At 45.1% G+C, this 16,727-nt stretch overlaps 1 pseudogene; it reads right to left on the bottom strand.

The window, feature by feature from the left end:
- Nucleotides 1-16,727, bottom strand: part of LOC115153819 (WW domain-containing adapter protein with coiled-coil-like) — a 42,768-nt pseudogene that overhangs the window by 11,211 nt on the left and 14,830 nt on the right.

Below are 16,727 nucleotides of genomic sequence, written 5' to 3'. Positions count from 1 at the left end.
TTGTTGTCCATTAACCCACCAGCAGGTGGCACCTCAACACTACATATTGAAATCATGTGTATATCATGGCATTGTACATCAACCCTTGAGGTTCTCTGCTTTCTCTTCACATCAGTGTGAAATGAACACAAGAGCTTCTTGAAGACTCTTTGTAGCAATGATAAATTGTTGTTTTATCTCCTTTAGTTGAAAACACCAATTGTAAATCGCTCTAGATTAGAGCGTCTGCTAAATTATGATTTTTATAGATTTTTCACACTGAAAACATTTTAAAAACACAAACACATTCAACACAATGTCACAAAGAGCTCCAGCCAGTGATTAATCAAAAATAAAATAGTCTGCTAATGACAAAAATGTAAATGTGGGCTAACCCTTGGCGCTGGAGGGTCCTTGGGGAGGCGGCGATGTCATGTCCGTGCGGTTTGTCGCTGGGGAGGGGCTGCTGGGGGGAGGGCTGGGGGGCTGATCCCTGCTGCTTCACAACTGGCGTGTTGCTCACCTGGACCACACAGAGACAGAGAGGAGGAGAGTTAGAGAGGAAACACCAGAACCATGGACGTTCACCTGGACCACAAAGACACATAGACCAACACAGACAGAAACACCGACAGACACAGACACCAACCCACAGACTGACCCACCCACCCACCCACCCACCGACCGACAGACAGACCCACCCACACAGACAGACCCATCCACACAGCCAGATCGACCCGCAGATCGACCGACACAGACCCAGCCCGACCCGCAGACCGACCGACCCGCAGACCGACCCGCAGACCGACCGACCCGCAGACCGACCGACCCGCAGACCGACCGACCCGCAGACCGACCGACCGACCCGCAGACCGACCCGCAGACCGACCCGCAGACCCACCACAGATCCACAGACCCACCCGCAGACCGACCGACAGACCCTCCCGCAGACCGACCCGCAGACCCACCGACCCGCAGACCGACCGGCAGACCGACCGACCCGCAGACCGACCGACCCGCAGACCGACCGACCCGCAGACCGACCGACCCGCAGACCGACCGACCGACCCGCAGACCCACCACAGATCCACAGACCCACCTGCAGACCGACCGACAGACCCTCCCGCAGACCGACCCGCAGACCCACCGACCCGCAGACCGACCGGCAGACTGACCCGCAGACCGACCGACCCGCAGACCGACCGACCCGCAGACCGACCGACCCGCAGACCGACCGACCCGCAGACCGACCGACCCACCCGCAGACCGACCGACCCACCCGCAGACCGACCGACCCACCCGCAGACCGACCCGCAGACCGACCCACCCGCAGACCGACCGACCCGCAGACCGACCGACCCGCAGACCCACCACAGATCCACAGACCCACCCGCAGACCGACCGACAGACCCTCCCGCAGACCGACCCGCAGACCCACCGACAGACACCACCAGCCAGCGACACCGCCAGCCAGTCAGCCAGCGACACCCAGACAGCAACAGCCAGACAGCCGAGGCCAGATAAGAATAGCTCTAGTGAGATAAACATTCATTATTAAAGACTAAGATGCAGACACACTCCGCCAGACACAGACTCACAGAAAACAAGAGCTGCTTCAAGTGCTGTCACAACACACGTTCCTCTACAAAGGCAGTTTAGACAATGACAATTATTACACTGACAAAAATCCAAATCTGAAAGATAAACACACCCCCTACAGCAGTAATAAATGTGAACAACCTGGGTAGGTCTTAGAACAGCTGGTCATGATTCTGTGAAACACCAAGAGTAAATACTCCTCGCCCCAGACCAGCTGGATTATGAAGTCAACAAAATCACTACCATTCCCTCCACTCAGGGGGACAGTGGGGTAAAGAGGCCCTACCTTAGGCTGGGGGGGATAGAGTAGACAGTACCTTGGTTTGTGAGGCGACAGGCGGCGTGCTGTGCAGGGCTTTGTGGTGACCAGCGTTGGTCTGAGGCGTGCTGATCCTGGGAGACACGTAGGAGCGGGGAGAGGAGGCGTCTGATGTCAAGGACATGGGGGACTGGTTCGACTGCTGGGCTGTTGGTGTTAACAGAGAGGTTGGAAAATGATTTAGTAAAAACCATTTCCAGGACAAAGCTGCATTTTGTAAGCAGGTGGCAAAAGCAACTCAAAGCAATGTTAGGGACTAACTATGACAGAATTGTAGATGAAAACAGTGTCTTCTTTGCAGAGTGTAACAGCGCAAAAAGAAGACTGACTCAAAATCAACCACTGACATGAGATTCTAAAAACACGTATGGATGCAGTTTGAGGGAGAGGGCATAGATATGGTTACACATTTGATCACCATTCCAATTCTGGTTTAGACACAACCGTGGCTGCAAAACAAAACAGTGTTGATGAAGAAGTCCTACCTTGGCTGGAGAGCTGGGTTGCTTGGGAGAGCTGGGCTGCTTGGGAGAGCAGAGTGGTGATGTTGAAGGCCGACGGGCCGGCCGTGAGGATCTTATGAAGCAACGACTGTAACGACGCTTGAGTGACAGCAGCTTTGAGGACTAGGGAGAGAGAAAATAGTGAGGAAAGATAAAGACTACCTAAAAGCATAACATATGATCCCTAATTAGGGGTGTAACGGTACATGTATTCGTACCGAACAGGTCGGTGCAGGGAACTTGGTTCGGGTCGCACTGTGAACCAGAATGAATACATAAAAAATGAAATAAAAACACTAGCCCTATAGGCTATGCCTTCGCTGCGTGGTATGCCTCGAGTAAATCTGAGCTGAAAAAACATTTCAGGCTATCCGTTAAAACTAGAGACGATGTGCACCTTATGATCCAAATTATAATCTTAATTGACGCATTTCAAACCATCCTTTTGTGAGGCGCAACCGGGAAAAAGTTATGTTCGATGGTGAGTTCAATAAAACAGGAGGATTCCCCATCATTGTTTAAAATCTCCAGTTTGGGAAAATGTTAGCTTCCCAGTAGCTTCCAAAAGCGATGGACAGAGAGTTGCGGATAAAACGTTAACAGTATGTCGCCACGCTCAACGAGAATAGCCTATGCAGCTGCCAACAGCTCAAATATGTTGACACATTTACACACTCTCCCCGCCGTATACCGGCGCAAGACAGAAACACAAAGAAACAGTCGTCTCTCCATTCAAGCAGCCCTTGGCAGTGGATTCTGACTGGGACAAAGAAATAACAGGAGCGATATGTAGGCTGTGTTCATATTTTTTTTACAGTCTTTGGTTTCTAGCCGTGGATATGTCCATACTCTGTGGTTGAGAAGAGGGGGTTTCAGTAGTGGTTTCAGCACCTTGTGAATGTGTCCGAGCCACATTACGAACTTCAATCTTACACCCAGTTCAGCAAACAGGTAGTACCCGCTCAATATAAGCAAACCACAGCCAAAGCTTTCAATGAATTTTCCATAGCACCTTGTGTTGTGCTTAACAGTGACAGCCGATCACATTACCCCGGGAGATGGGAGATGTTCCGGGCTAGATGCGCATCTGGCACTGAAATAGGCAGTGTCATGGTGCGTTCGTAACTAAGTGGGAAGTGGATATTTACCAAATACAACTGGGAAAAATCCACTTGAACGGCCTTGAAAGTGATAAATGAATTGTGTTAAACTATCATCCTGGGCAACCACTTCTCCCACATGGTGTCATGCAACAAAACATGTATAAAAAAAAGCAATCTATTGATGTGGCTTTTGAACTATAATTTGTTTACAAGCATGATAGCTGTACTTGTAGCATGGTTGACACAGCTCCTTGACAATTATCCAAATCTGCCTTTCTCAATGAGTTTAAGTCACATGAATAAATCCAACTGGTAAATTCCCACATCCCACATGGTTACAAACGCAGCACCAGAGTGAAAACTGCAGAGGCCCAACATAACAATCCGGTCACAACAGACAATGCAAGGAACATTGTAAATGCTGAACATCGTGAATGGCAAATAACTTTCCTGTTGTACCGAAAACAAACTGACAAAACCGCAGTATGTACCAAACCGTGGTTTTGGTGAGCCGTCACACCTCTAATCCCTAAAATAATCCCTGCTTTAGATCAATACTGATCAGACCCACGTTAAAGCCACACTCCGTAAAATGTGCAGTGGACATCACCAAAGAGTGAGCTGGCCCACCAACAAAATGTAAACAACGGCGCAAATGCATTTGGTGACAGTAGCTCCTCTCTAGCTCAGGGCTTTTCAATTCCGGTCCTGGGGGCCGAAACACTTCTGGTTTTTGTTTCCACCTGGTAGTTAACTGCACCCACCTGGTGTCCCAGGTCTGAATTAGTCCCTTATTAGGAGGATGATGAAAACCAGAAGTGTCTCGGCCCTCCAGGACCTGCATTGAACAGCCGTTCTCAGGCTGCTCCAAGTGTCTCTTTTGAAGTAGGTGCAAACTGCATCAGAACGGTGAAACAGTAGCACTGAGTAGAGGTTGACACGGGAGTGAAAATTCATTCCTGTCCCGTCTTGTCCTTTTGTCCCCTGTAATGATCTCACAACAGTTCTATAACCCTGGAACTTTGCTGTCCCTTCCCGATAAAAATCAGTCCCACTCATTTTTGCGAGCAGAAATATGTAGCTTATTGTGTTTGTTTAGGAAGTATCTAAAATAATTTCAGTAATGCAACATGTGACTGATGTGGTTGTCTTACCTACTTTAGTAGAATGCACTGACTGTTGGTCCTATGTCGCTCTGGATAACAGCGTATTCTAAATGACCTAAATGTAGACAGATTAAGGCTGGAGGACGAGGCCCGAGACCAAAGCACCCAGAAATCTGTAGCCTACAGCTGAGCACATATGAACATGTACAACATACATTTTTAAAACTGATTGGCAGTAGGCTACTGGGTAAGTCGATCTATATTTATTTCACTCTTCACCTCAGATGGCACGGGTTTAGTTAAATACACAAAGAAACTGGGCTTGATGGTAAAGTGGTAAGGAGTAGAGAAGCTATGATGCTTCAGGCCGCTTGTCCCACTCTCCGGTTGGTAGGCTATTTGATTCAACTTCAGCATTTAATTTTTTTTTTATACAAGCCCTGTACCCAGTTCCTTCCTTGTCAAAGACAACTCCATAAAAAAATGTAGCTAAAACGTTGCTCTTTCCTTGTCCTTAATGTTAGTGATGGGTCCTTGGCTGAAACACATTGTAATTCCGCTATGGACGGCTTCATCATTTAGCTGTCTGATGTAGGTTGGCATCTGAGGTAGCCTGGTGACTGGCTACAACTTGAGGTGTGAGTCGGGGGAGGGGGGGAAAATGACCATTTCTTTTTAACTAAGTAAACTATATTAGGCCTAGCCTACACAGTTGTTTTAATGAAATGCTCCATACAACATATTTCCACCTCCAAAAAACTCAGTTTATAACTACTCCCATACTGCCCTGTTCATGTAGACTGTCGATACTGTCCCGAATTTCACTCCCATTCATGCCAGAATCCTGGACCCTAAAGAGTCCTGTTCCCGTGTCAACCTCTATCACAGAGCAGTGTTCAGTCTGGATTCCAGGTCAACTGATAAATGCTTACTAATGGGAAGCCTACATCATGTTGGATTGAACTGATTCCTGGAAGACCCATTAGCAGTCCCTTCTCTGTAGGTTTAGGTGTGCAGACAGAGCTGAGTAAGGGAAAGCAGGGAATCTCTGGACGAGAGCAGAGCATCAGCAGGAAAAGAGACCGTCTGACCCACTTCTGGAGACAGTCTCTCAGTGCGTCCCAATTGGCACCCTACATCCTTCGTAGGGCACCAGTTTTGACCAGGGCCCAAGTTTGACAATTCCACATTCTGAATCGCCACCGTTCGACGACACCCAGCAGGTGATTCAATGAACACAGCCGACATTTGTGTTGGTCCGTCCTGTCCTTTTGGTCTACTTAAGTACAGGCAGGAAGAAAAGCTTCTATTCTTGGTCGTGGCCAGTAGTAGGCACAAAGATGTCTAGAGAGAGAGAAAAAGTGGCTACACGAAGGTACTACAGCAGCATTACATTTTTTGGTTGAGTAGTGTTACTACATATTCCAATACAGTCTGATGTATATTTATTCAGGTCCTGTTCGATTCAGAATTTGAGACAGATATGCAACAGACCTAGACAGCGGTAGGTAGACAGTGGTAGGTAGACAGTGGTAGGTAGACAGCGGTAGGTAGACAGCGGTAGGTAGACAGCGGTAGGTAGACAGCGGTAGGTAGACAGCTCTGTCAATTGAGATGACGCCACCTAGTAACCAGGCTACTTCCCAATAGCAAAACCCCAAAATGCAGAAACTGGAACTACAAGCATTTACATAACCCTTCAGTCTGCGCTACTAATATTGTATCCCAGGTCATGCTAATACATTTGAGTGAATATTCATTCAGTTCTCGTGTTAGATGTTAAAATGCTTAGTATGGGACCTTCCGGGACCTTCCGGGCTAGGCTGAGGTAAAATATCAGTCAATTGACGTAACAGTGCCTGGTAACCTGGCTAATTCCCAATGTTAAAACCCAGAAATGTGGAAAGATGAGCCAGTATAGTATAGTCTGCTCCGCTAAGATACTGCATTCTGCTTTTGACTCAGGGATCGTAAAGCAGTCAGACAGAATGACACGCTCGCCCCAGACAGACATGTTATTTTCTGCATGGCCACTCATCGATGCATACTGAAGCAGGATTGGGCTACGGCTGTGTGGCATTGGCCCCGATGAGCACATTTGGAGCACTCAAGTAGGACTTCCCCTCACAAGCCAGGCAGAGCCAGGGCCAGCCTCCAACCGAGAGACCTGGTAGTAGCAATACTAATGATAGGACATTTTTGTAAAAATTGCTAGTTACATAGAGATATAATTTGACAATATATTGTATAATTCTTGAGCTACTTGGCTGTACCTGCCCCAAAACTATTTTTCCTTCATCGCTTGTTCTTCATATTTTTAAATAGGGAGCCAAATTGTTTTCAGCACTTGCATTTCCATGACTGATAAAAATGTTTTCTCGTGGCTCTCCTCTTGTCTCTGCAGCCGATATGGTGAGAAATATGTTTGGAACATCGAATATCAATAAAATCACAGTATTGTGAGATTCACAATACATATCGTATTGGCACCAAAGTATCGTGAGGTCCCTGGCCATTGCCAGCCCTAAGCAATACCAGAACACCAAACGAGATTAAAAAGACAATAGGCAGAAAGAGAGCGGAGAGAAACAGAGACAGAGGGGACAAACAGAAAGAGAGAAAAGGGGGGGATAAAAGAGGTGGAAGGACAAGGGTAGGAGAGAAGCAGTGTTTTTGTAGCACACATGCGATGGAGTTTGCAAAACAAATACCTACTGGACCGATGCAAATAATCATGATATCATTCTGCCAGGTAAGCAAGCCATGGGTCGCGTCAGAGTTCAGAAATCTGCATTTTCAAAACGCAGACCATCAAAATAATCTGCGTTATAAACCATTTCACCAGCATTTCATATCGAAAATCAGCTGGGCTTTATTTGCTTAAATAGAGTGATCAGGGGCGTGCAACTAGTTTTCCTTCACAAAAAAATACATTAGGCAGAAAATGGCTTCATTTTCATCAGATGACAGAAGTGCAACGCCATTTGGCTAGCAGCCAAAGTAAATTAGCTTACAAATGGAAAAGCAAGGTATTTCTTTCAAAAACGATGCATCGCCATCATACACTATATAAAGAAAAGTATGTGGACACCCTCTCCAATTAGTGGATTCGCCTTTTTCAGCCGCACCCGTTGCTGACAGGTGTATAAAACCAAGCACACAGCCATGCAATCTACATAGACAAACATTGGCAGTAGAATGGCCTTTCTGAAGAGCTCAGTGGCTTTCAACATGGCCCCGTCATAGGATGCTCAAATTAGTTTACTCAAATTTCTGCCCTGCGAGAGCTGCCCTGGTCAACTGTAAGTGCTGTTATTGTGAAGTGGAAACGTCTAGGAGCAACAACTGCTCAGCAGCGTAGTGGTAGGCCACACAAGCTCACAGAACGGAGTGCTGAAGCTAATAATAATAATCAGCTGTCCTCCGTTGCAACACTCACTACTGACTTCCAAACTACCTCTGGAAGCAACGTCAGCACAATAACTGTTCAACAGGAGCTTCATGAAATGGGTTTTCATGGCCGAGCAGCCGCACACAAGCCTAAGATTACCATGATCAATGCCAAGCGTTGGCTGGAGTGGTGTAAAGCTCACAGCCATTGGACTCTGGAGCAGTGGAAATGCTTTCTCTGGAGTGATGAATCACGCTTCACCATCTGGCAGTCCGACAGACGAATCTGGGTTTGGCGGATGCCAGGAGAATGCTTCCTATCCCAATGCATAGAGCCAACTGTTTGCTGGAGGAGGAATAATGGTCTGGGGCTGTTTTTCATGATTCGGGCTGGCCCCCTTAGTTCCAGTGAAGGGAAATCTTACCGCTACAGCGTACAATGACATTTTAGATGATTCTGTGCTTCCAACTTTGTGGCAACAGTTTGGGAAAGGCCCTTTTTGTTTCAGCACGACAATGCCCCCTTGCACAAAGCGAGGTCCATACAGAAATGGTTTGTCGAGATCGGCGTGGAATAACTTGACTGGCCTGCACAGAGCCCTGACCTCAACCCCATCGAACACCTTTGGGATGAATTGGAAAGCCAACTGCGAGCCAGTCCTAATCGCCCGACCTCACTAATGCTTGATGCTGAATGGAAGCAGCAATGTTCCAGCATCTAGTGGAAAGCCTTCCCAGAAGAGTGGAGGCTGTTATAGCAGTAAAGGGGGGAACAACTCCATATTAATGCCCATGACTTTGGAATGAGATATTCGACAAGCAGGTGTCCACATACTTTTGGTCATATAGTGTATTTCTAATGTTTATCATAGAATGTAGCCAGCTACATTTCCTAAAGTTTTACTTGAAGTTTATCTTGTATTTTACTGGAGAAAATTAGGCTGCACTGAGAAAAGTAGCGCACATCAGTCAGAGCGCTGTCTTTTTATAGAATGCCCATTCGTGAATTCTCATCCGAGTGGAGAAGTGCTACTGAAGTAGAAAATCAGTCTGATGGTGAGAAATTGAGGGGGGGGGGGGGGCGCTGTAAGCATAGGCTACCTGGTAGTTAACATAGAAAGGCTTCTCCCAAAATGTTATCTACCAGAAGACTTTATTAGAATCAACGCTAACAGCAACAGAAAATGGTAGATGCACGCACACCGGACACACGGGAAATTCTTGTTGCTTCTTCAGAAAGTTGCAGGAAATACGAATCACTGATGCATTCTATTCATGTCTTCTGATAAACTTGGGCAAATTAACTAAATATTGTTGAATTCCATTTTAATGTCTGGATACCGTGATTCCCTTTGCATGACATATTTTTATAGAGCCATAGTAACCTGCCAGTCAGGTCTACAGATCTGCCTATTACCTGTGAGTTTCAGTCCTCAGACAAATGGCAGCAAGAGAAACATGGGCACAAGGTTGAAGGACTACTGTCTCCACCATCATGAGCAAAAACAAAACCTTTCAGTATCACTTGCTGCTCTTAAGTATTCAGCCATATTCTCTCTCGCCTACTCCCTCTATAACCTAGCTTTCCTTGCTGTATGCGAAAACATTCACCATAGTAGCCCTCAAAGATAAGACTTCGTGCACGTGCGTCCCTCCCTCTCTCACCCTCGTTGATCTTGGCCATGTCGACGCTGGCGTTGTTGAGCTGCAAGGCGGTCTGAAGTGCTGGGAGGAGCTGTCTGAGCAGGGAGGGGTCCTGGAGCAGGGGGGTATGGGCGTGGGACTGCAGGACCGGGGACACCGGCACCGTGGTGAGGGCTGAGGAGGTACAAGGGGTACCCGACGTGGGGTTCAGGACCGAGCCTGAGGAGGACGACTGTGAAGACACCGACGCTGGCTGCTTCTCCACCTGGGCTGACTCTGAGGGAGGGAGGAGAGCGGCAGCCTTGTTAGATCTCACATGCTAAAAGCACTCACAACTGATTTAGTGCTGAGCAATTATTTTTCTTTTTTTAAACTAATTGACAGGCATCGGTTCAATTATTAGAATTTAATTTAGTTTGTTTTTTTCCTTCTGTGAGCTCAATGTGCACATCGCAGTTTCTCTAGAGATAAATCAGATCTAGCCTGAACTGTGCAATGTAGTAGGGAGTTGTAGTTCCATCAGGCCAATATTCTACATAGTTTAGCGCATTACTGTGGTAATTAACTAGAATGACCATAATCCATTGCGCATCTACTTGTCCGGTCTGTGTTTATTTTACGCCTACTATAGAAGGGAGATTTTACGCCTGCTATAGAAGGGAGATTTTACGCCTGCTATAGAAGGGAGATTTTACGCCTGCTATAGAAGGGAGATTTTACGCCTGCTATAGAAGGGCGAATGCACATCGTGAGGTGAGAGAGAGCAGCTGTTGCTTCGCGACATCTCTCTACCTGAAAAATACATGATCTAAGTGATTGATAGTTGGTATTCAGCAGTCATAAATGTATGCCTTATTTACTTTGAAGAACTACAAAATAGGGATTTTGTCAGACAGCAGCTCTATAGAGATGATTACTTGGAATTAAACAGTCATCAAATAAAACAAATATAATATAGACTGAAAGAGTTGATTAAAGTGAATAAATGACTTAAGTGATGAGCGGTAATGGGCAGTTACTACCATCACGGGACTTTAATTAATTGTTTATTCTGTGTTGTTACAGCATTCAACCAACATAATGCATTTCATGTAAAAACACTAGCAATAAAATCGCTCAGTACTACCGATTCTTCAAGATAATCTGTGTAGGAAATGTTCAATGGAACTCAAGAAGCCGGTAGGAAAGCTTAGCCTATTAAACAATAGAGGCGGGACTATACCAGTATTGCAATACTCGTTAGTATCATGGCAAGGAAACTATACACAAAGAGGCTTTGACTTCTTTAGGAAAACAGCTCTAATGTCGGAAACAAACAAGTTGTCATCAAGAGTCACATTAATGTATTTTCATAGCTATAGCACACATTTTATATACAGCAGGCTTTTAAAGGACCAAAGAGTTTTGTCTGCTTCATGTTTTCATTGTTGCCATGGAAAAAAATTATGCGATACTTATATCACATCCCTACTGGGCAGCAGAAGCGTTTGTTAAAAACGGGATTCGCTCCAGTGGAAACTGCCTGTTAAAATTGGCAGAATCTCATTTTCTAATAAGTCAGCAAGTGGGTGTGTTGAGTCAGTGACAGACACACAGAAGTTCTCTGTTGGATAAATATGCCAAATGATTCAAACCATCTCAAATCAACAGGCTTGTGAAGTCTGATTAGAACCTGGCTGTTGGCTTATTTGAGAGTAGGCATGTGGACTGTAAGGTGCTAACTTAGAAAGTCGAATCTCTCCCCGAGAGCTTTTTTCCCTCCCATGCTGGCCCTCAAGGTTTTAGCTTCCAAAGCGTAGCTCCTCCGAAATAACAAACTTGATCCTGTTCTTCCCTTTGTTTAAGCTGTACCACGTATGAACCAACCACAAACCAGTGACCTTGGCATAGTGAACACGCATGACAAACCTGAGTCCAAATAAATCTTGCAAATACCGTTTCAGCCCAGATGCCAGGTCTGGTAGGGTAGACAGAGCAATGTGCACCACCGCCGTGTTCTGGCTGTTTGACAGGAGGGGAGAGCTCTACTCTGCTCTGGACGGTGCAGTAAGTCTCGCTCTCTTTCCCCCTCCGTTGCTCTCTCTCCCGGACGGTGACAGTGCAGTCAGTCTCTCTGTGTTTGCCAGAAGACATCAATCAGGTCTCTATGACAGCCCATGTCCCCCCCCACCCACCCTCAGTCTCCACTGACTGGCTGTACAGCACGGCACGCTCACCAACATGAACCACTGCCACCGCTCCTGCAGTATACCCCCTAAGAGGCTACTGTTTCACTGAGATAATGAAAGGCCTGAGAATAAGACAGTGGTTTTTGAAGACAAGCAGCCCACAGATTTCATCAGACATTTTAGAACTCAACACGGCCTCCTTCCAGAGGCACACGTTCAAAACATGACATTGACTCACAGATGCAGCATTAATTGAATCATACGTATAGACGGCACGGCCATAATAAGTCTCATTCTTTTGGTAAATTTAGCATACGTCAGCCAGAAATTTAACAAGGATCATCCATGACTGATAAGAACATTCAGCAAACATCATTGCACAAAAAAGTAAAATCGCATGTTTCTAGCAATTTGGCCAGGTCTTCCGTGTAGAAGGTATTCTGACCTCAATGGGAGACATGGGGGAAAAAAATACTTCAAAAAAGCAGCAAAAAACAGACTTACTAGCAGCAGTAAAGTCAGTATGTAGTTGTACGACTTACTAGCAGCAGTAAAGCCAGTATGTAGTTGTACGACTTACTAGCAGCAGTAAAGTCAGTATGTAGTTGTACGACTTACTAGCAGCAGTAAAGTCAGTATGTAGTTGTACGACTTACTAGCAGCAGTAAAGTCAGCATGTAGTTGTACGACTTACTAGCAGCAGTAAAGTCAGCATGTAGTTGTACGACTTACTAGCAGCAGTAAAGCCAGTATGTAGTTGTACGACTTACTAGCAGCAGTAAAGTCAGTATGTAGTTGTACGACTTACTAGCAGCAGTAAAGTCAGCATGTAGTTGTACGACTTACTAGCAGCAGTAAAGTCAGTATGTAGTTGTACGACTTACTAGCAGCAGTAAAGCCAGTATGTAGTTGTACGACTTACTAGCAGCAGTAAAGTCAGCATGTAGTTGTACGACTTACTAGCAGCAGTAAAGCCAGTATGTAGTTGTACGACTTACTAGCAGCAGTAAAGTCAGCATGTAGTTGTACGACTTACTAGCAGCAGTAAAGCCAGTATGTAGTTGTACGACTTACTAGCAGCAGTAAAGCCAGTGACTGCTGTAGCCTGCTGCATCGCCTCCCGTCTGTAGTCCCTGTCTTTGGGGAAACTGTTGACAGGCGCCGACTTAGTGCAGGACTCCTTCTGCCTCTGCTCTCTGGAAACAAACAGTTAGAACTCAAGTCTGTGTCACCAATGGCACCCTATTCCCTATATATTGCACTACTTTTGAACCGGGGCCATAAGTTAAAACACAGTGCAAATCTTCATTTTTGACATGTGATATAGGGCAGGGGTTCCCAAACACTTTCCACTCAGGGCCCCCTTCCAGGGTTGGGGAACATCCTGCGAGTGTGCCACGTCTATTTCTATTGACACAAGCACGGTTCATGACACAAACTGTTCACACCCCTCTTGTTGGCGGCAAGAAAACGTTGCAGTTTAAAAGCTCATTTTCTTACAATTCTATACATTTTGTTTATTCATGTAATACTTTAAACATTACAATAAAATCTATGGGCTAAAAAACCTAGCTAAAAAACTGACATGGGCTAGTTGGACATTTCTGACAAGTTATAAATAGCTCTAAGGTACACCGCTGCCCCCCCTCCAGTCATCACTGACTGAAAAGGCCAGCATTATAAAAATGAAAAGGGAACCAGGCCAGCCAGCGAAGTACAGCTCAGCTACGCTTGGATCCGTCATGTGAAAGGGGAATTAAGTGAATGAAGATGGCATAATGCCTACCTCTCCAGCCACTCTTTGGGTTTCTCCCACTGCGAGACCTCTGTTCTGCAGTTGTAGTAGTACTTCTTCCCAGAGGAACTGATGTGCTCTGACCAGTCATCTTTATCATCATAAGGCTGAGGAGGAGAGAAGACGACAGTTATGAGAGAAGGTGGAGGGAGGCAGATGGGGACATTTAGGTTAAGAAGGCTCTCCTGAGACAGGAATACTACAGGAGGCCACCATCACAGACAACTACTACCACCAAGACATTGGTCTCACAACGGAGGACCTACCAGCTGTTATAAGCAACAGAGAGCTATGGCAAGCCATCATTCAAAGCATTGCAAGTCAGCAAAGCAAGGAGGCAGGAGAAAGGTACATTTGGATAAGAAGGGGAGAGGAAGGGAGATTTTGCAAAGGAAAGAGGGAACTGTAGGCAAATAGGGAGAAGGCAGACATTTTAGGTAAATGGGGAATAGAGAAGAGGAGACATTTTATGTATGAGAGGAGAATATGCAATGATACATTTTATGCCATCAAGATTTGATAGGTGAGAAAAAAGATACTGCAGCGCGAGAGAGAGCGAGAGCAATTAGGTCTGATGCAAGAGCTTGCAATGTGAAATGTCTAGGATGTGAGGCGCTATCTGGGCCTTAAGGTTGGACTCTAATACCAGGGCTGGTTGGGAGATGACATGTAAGGATGGATGCTGGCTTACTCAACTAACAGCTAGGACGGCTTCTCAAGCTTTTAAAATGTTGACGTTTATGTCATTGTTGAGGTCTATGCTTCTATGTACAACACCAAGAGAAAGTAACATTTTGTGACTCTGAAAACCACCTGCCCAGGGACTAGATACAAATCTGTCAACAAAGCGGACACATTTCGAGACGTGTGATTAATGTTGTGCATAGTACCAGTATATAAATCTAATAAACTCAGATCTTGCAAAGTAGTGATGGGCTTGAGTAATAGAGTACTGGAACAGACATCAAGCTCCATCTTTAACCAGAGATCACTTACTATTTTTATACTGTAACAAACTATTTGGTGGAATGTCCTTTGTGGCTGCCCGAATGGGCAAGTTACATTTTGTCATGAACACGACATTAATTAGCTATGACTATAGAGTTCCATTTGTACATGTGCATTTGCGGGGCACAACTAAAAAGAAAGCAAGCATCACACAGTTCTTCCTAAATTCCCTTTCCCCTCCGTTTCTCATTCTTTCAATTGCGTTCCAACCGCTCAACCCACACAGACACACGTTAGGCACACTGAAATAAACGCCCATAAAAACAAAATCTTACTGATGGGGTACACAAGCTACACTGAACAAAATGATAAAGGCAACATGTAAAGTGTTGGTCCCATGTATCATGAGCTGAAATAAAAGATCCCTGTTTGCATCCCTGTTAGTGAGCATTTCTCTTTTGCCAAAATAATCCATCCACCTGACAGGTGTGGCATGTCAAGAAGCTGATTAAGCAGCATGATCATTACACAGTTGCACGTTGTGCTAGAGACAAAAGGCCACTTAAATGTGTCTCAGGTTTTGAGGGAGCGTGTAATTGACTGCAGGAATGTCACCAGAGCTGGCCTCCATTCTTAAATGGAAGAAGTTAGGAACCACCAAGACTCTACCTAGAACTGGACAGCCGGCCTAACTGAGCAATCGGGGGTAAAGGGCGGGGGATTTTTTTAAATCAATTTTAGAATTAAGGCTGTAACGTAACAAAATGTGGAAAAAGTCAAGGGGTCGGAATAGTTACTGAATGCACTGTACAGAGATAGATATATCTATCGGGCAATTAAGCAATTAGGATTTGTTATCTGTAATGGTTATGATAAATGAGGCAGTGTTGCGCATTGTTGGCATAGGCCTAGAGATAAACAAGCACATTTTTCTCCAGTGCAGGCCTTGTGTTATAACAATATTTTTACCCCATTCCAAGTCAAAATATTTCTAATGCCCATCCCTATTGCAAATTCTCATTTTTGACAAGTGACAAACAACTTTGTAACCTACAAACATAACGACCACGTTCAATTTGCACTGGAACAAGGTTCCTTGCTGGTTGTCGCATCCCAGTCTTCACAGACACGACCATCCTGTCATGTGCAAACTGTCCACAAGACATTAAGATCCTCCTGTCCAACGACATTCAGTGTGAACCTGATTGAAGGTAACCACTCCTACTCTGGGTCGCTATATACATGAGTTTATCTATAAACTAAATGTACTAGTGAGGATTTCCTATGCTAGACACCTTGTTACAGTTGTTGATAAATCATTTATGTAATTACATTAAGGTGGGAACATAGCAATATTCAATCAAATTCACGAGTTGATTTAAAACCTATTTAACCCTTTCGCGTGGTCGGTGTCTTGACGGATTTGTCTGAAATCGTGTGGCAAAAAAATGTACTTCTCCATCCTTGCCGTTACGGCAGTGTAAATTGTTGTTGTATCATATATTAAGCATTAAGTTATATTAGACATTGAACATGAACCCTGGATCTAGCCGTCACAGTTTTTTGTATAGAGATCTCAGAAATGCAGTGCAACTACGTAACATTTCATGCCTCCTTATGTTACAGGGTGATAACAGTTTCCAGGGGCACACAAATCACCCAAAATATGTGATTTAGTGCTGTTCCAGATCAAATATAATCTTGGTAGACCGAGTCGTCGTCTGTTCTTCAACCAATCGAAATGTTAAACCAAGTATTATATGTTTTAATAAAATCAACTATATGTTGGCTACTGAGCTTGTCTGATGCTTTAAGTACACTGTGATTAAATAATTCAGACACAAATTACTCAAGAGGGAGCCAGTGATCATGATAGCCTAACCAGGAGAGAGAGAGAGAGAGAAAAAAAAAAAAACTGTTCCTGAACCACCTAATGTTCCCAAAGTTACCGGTAACCTTTACCATTAGGAGTGCCAATTTATCTTACAATTTCTTATACTTAACCAGGAAAGTTAGTTAAGAACAAATTCTGATTTACAATGACAGCTTAACCCGGACAACGCTGAGCCAATTGTGCGTCGCCCTATGGGACTCCCACAGTACAGCCTGGAATCGAACCAGGGTCTGTAGTGACGCCTCTAGCACTAAGATGCAGTGCCTTAGCCCACTGCGC

The sequence above is a fragment of the Salmo trutta genome, chromosome 2, assembly GCF_901001165.1.
Source record: "Salmo trutta chromosome 2, fSalTru1.1, whole genome shotgun sequence".
In the NCBI taxonomy this organism is placed as follows: Eukaryota; Metazoa; Chordata; class Actinopteri; order Salmoniformes; family Salmonidae; genus Salmo; species Salmo trutta.
This window is presented reverse-complemented; position numbering and strand designations above follow the sequence as displayed.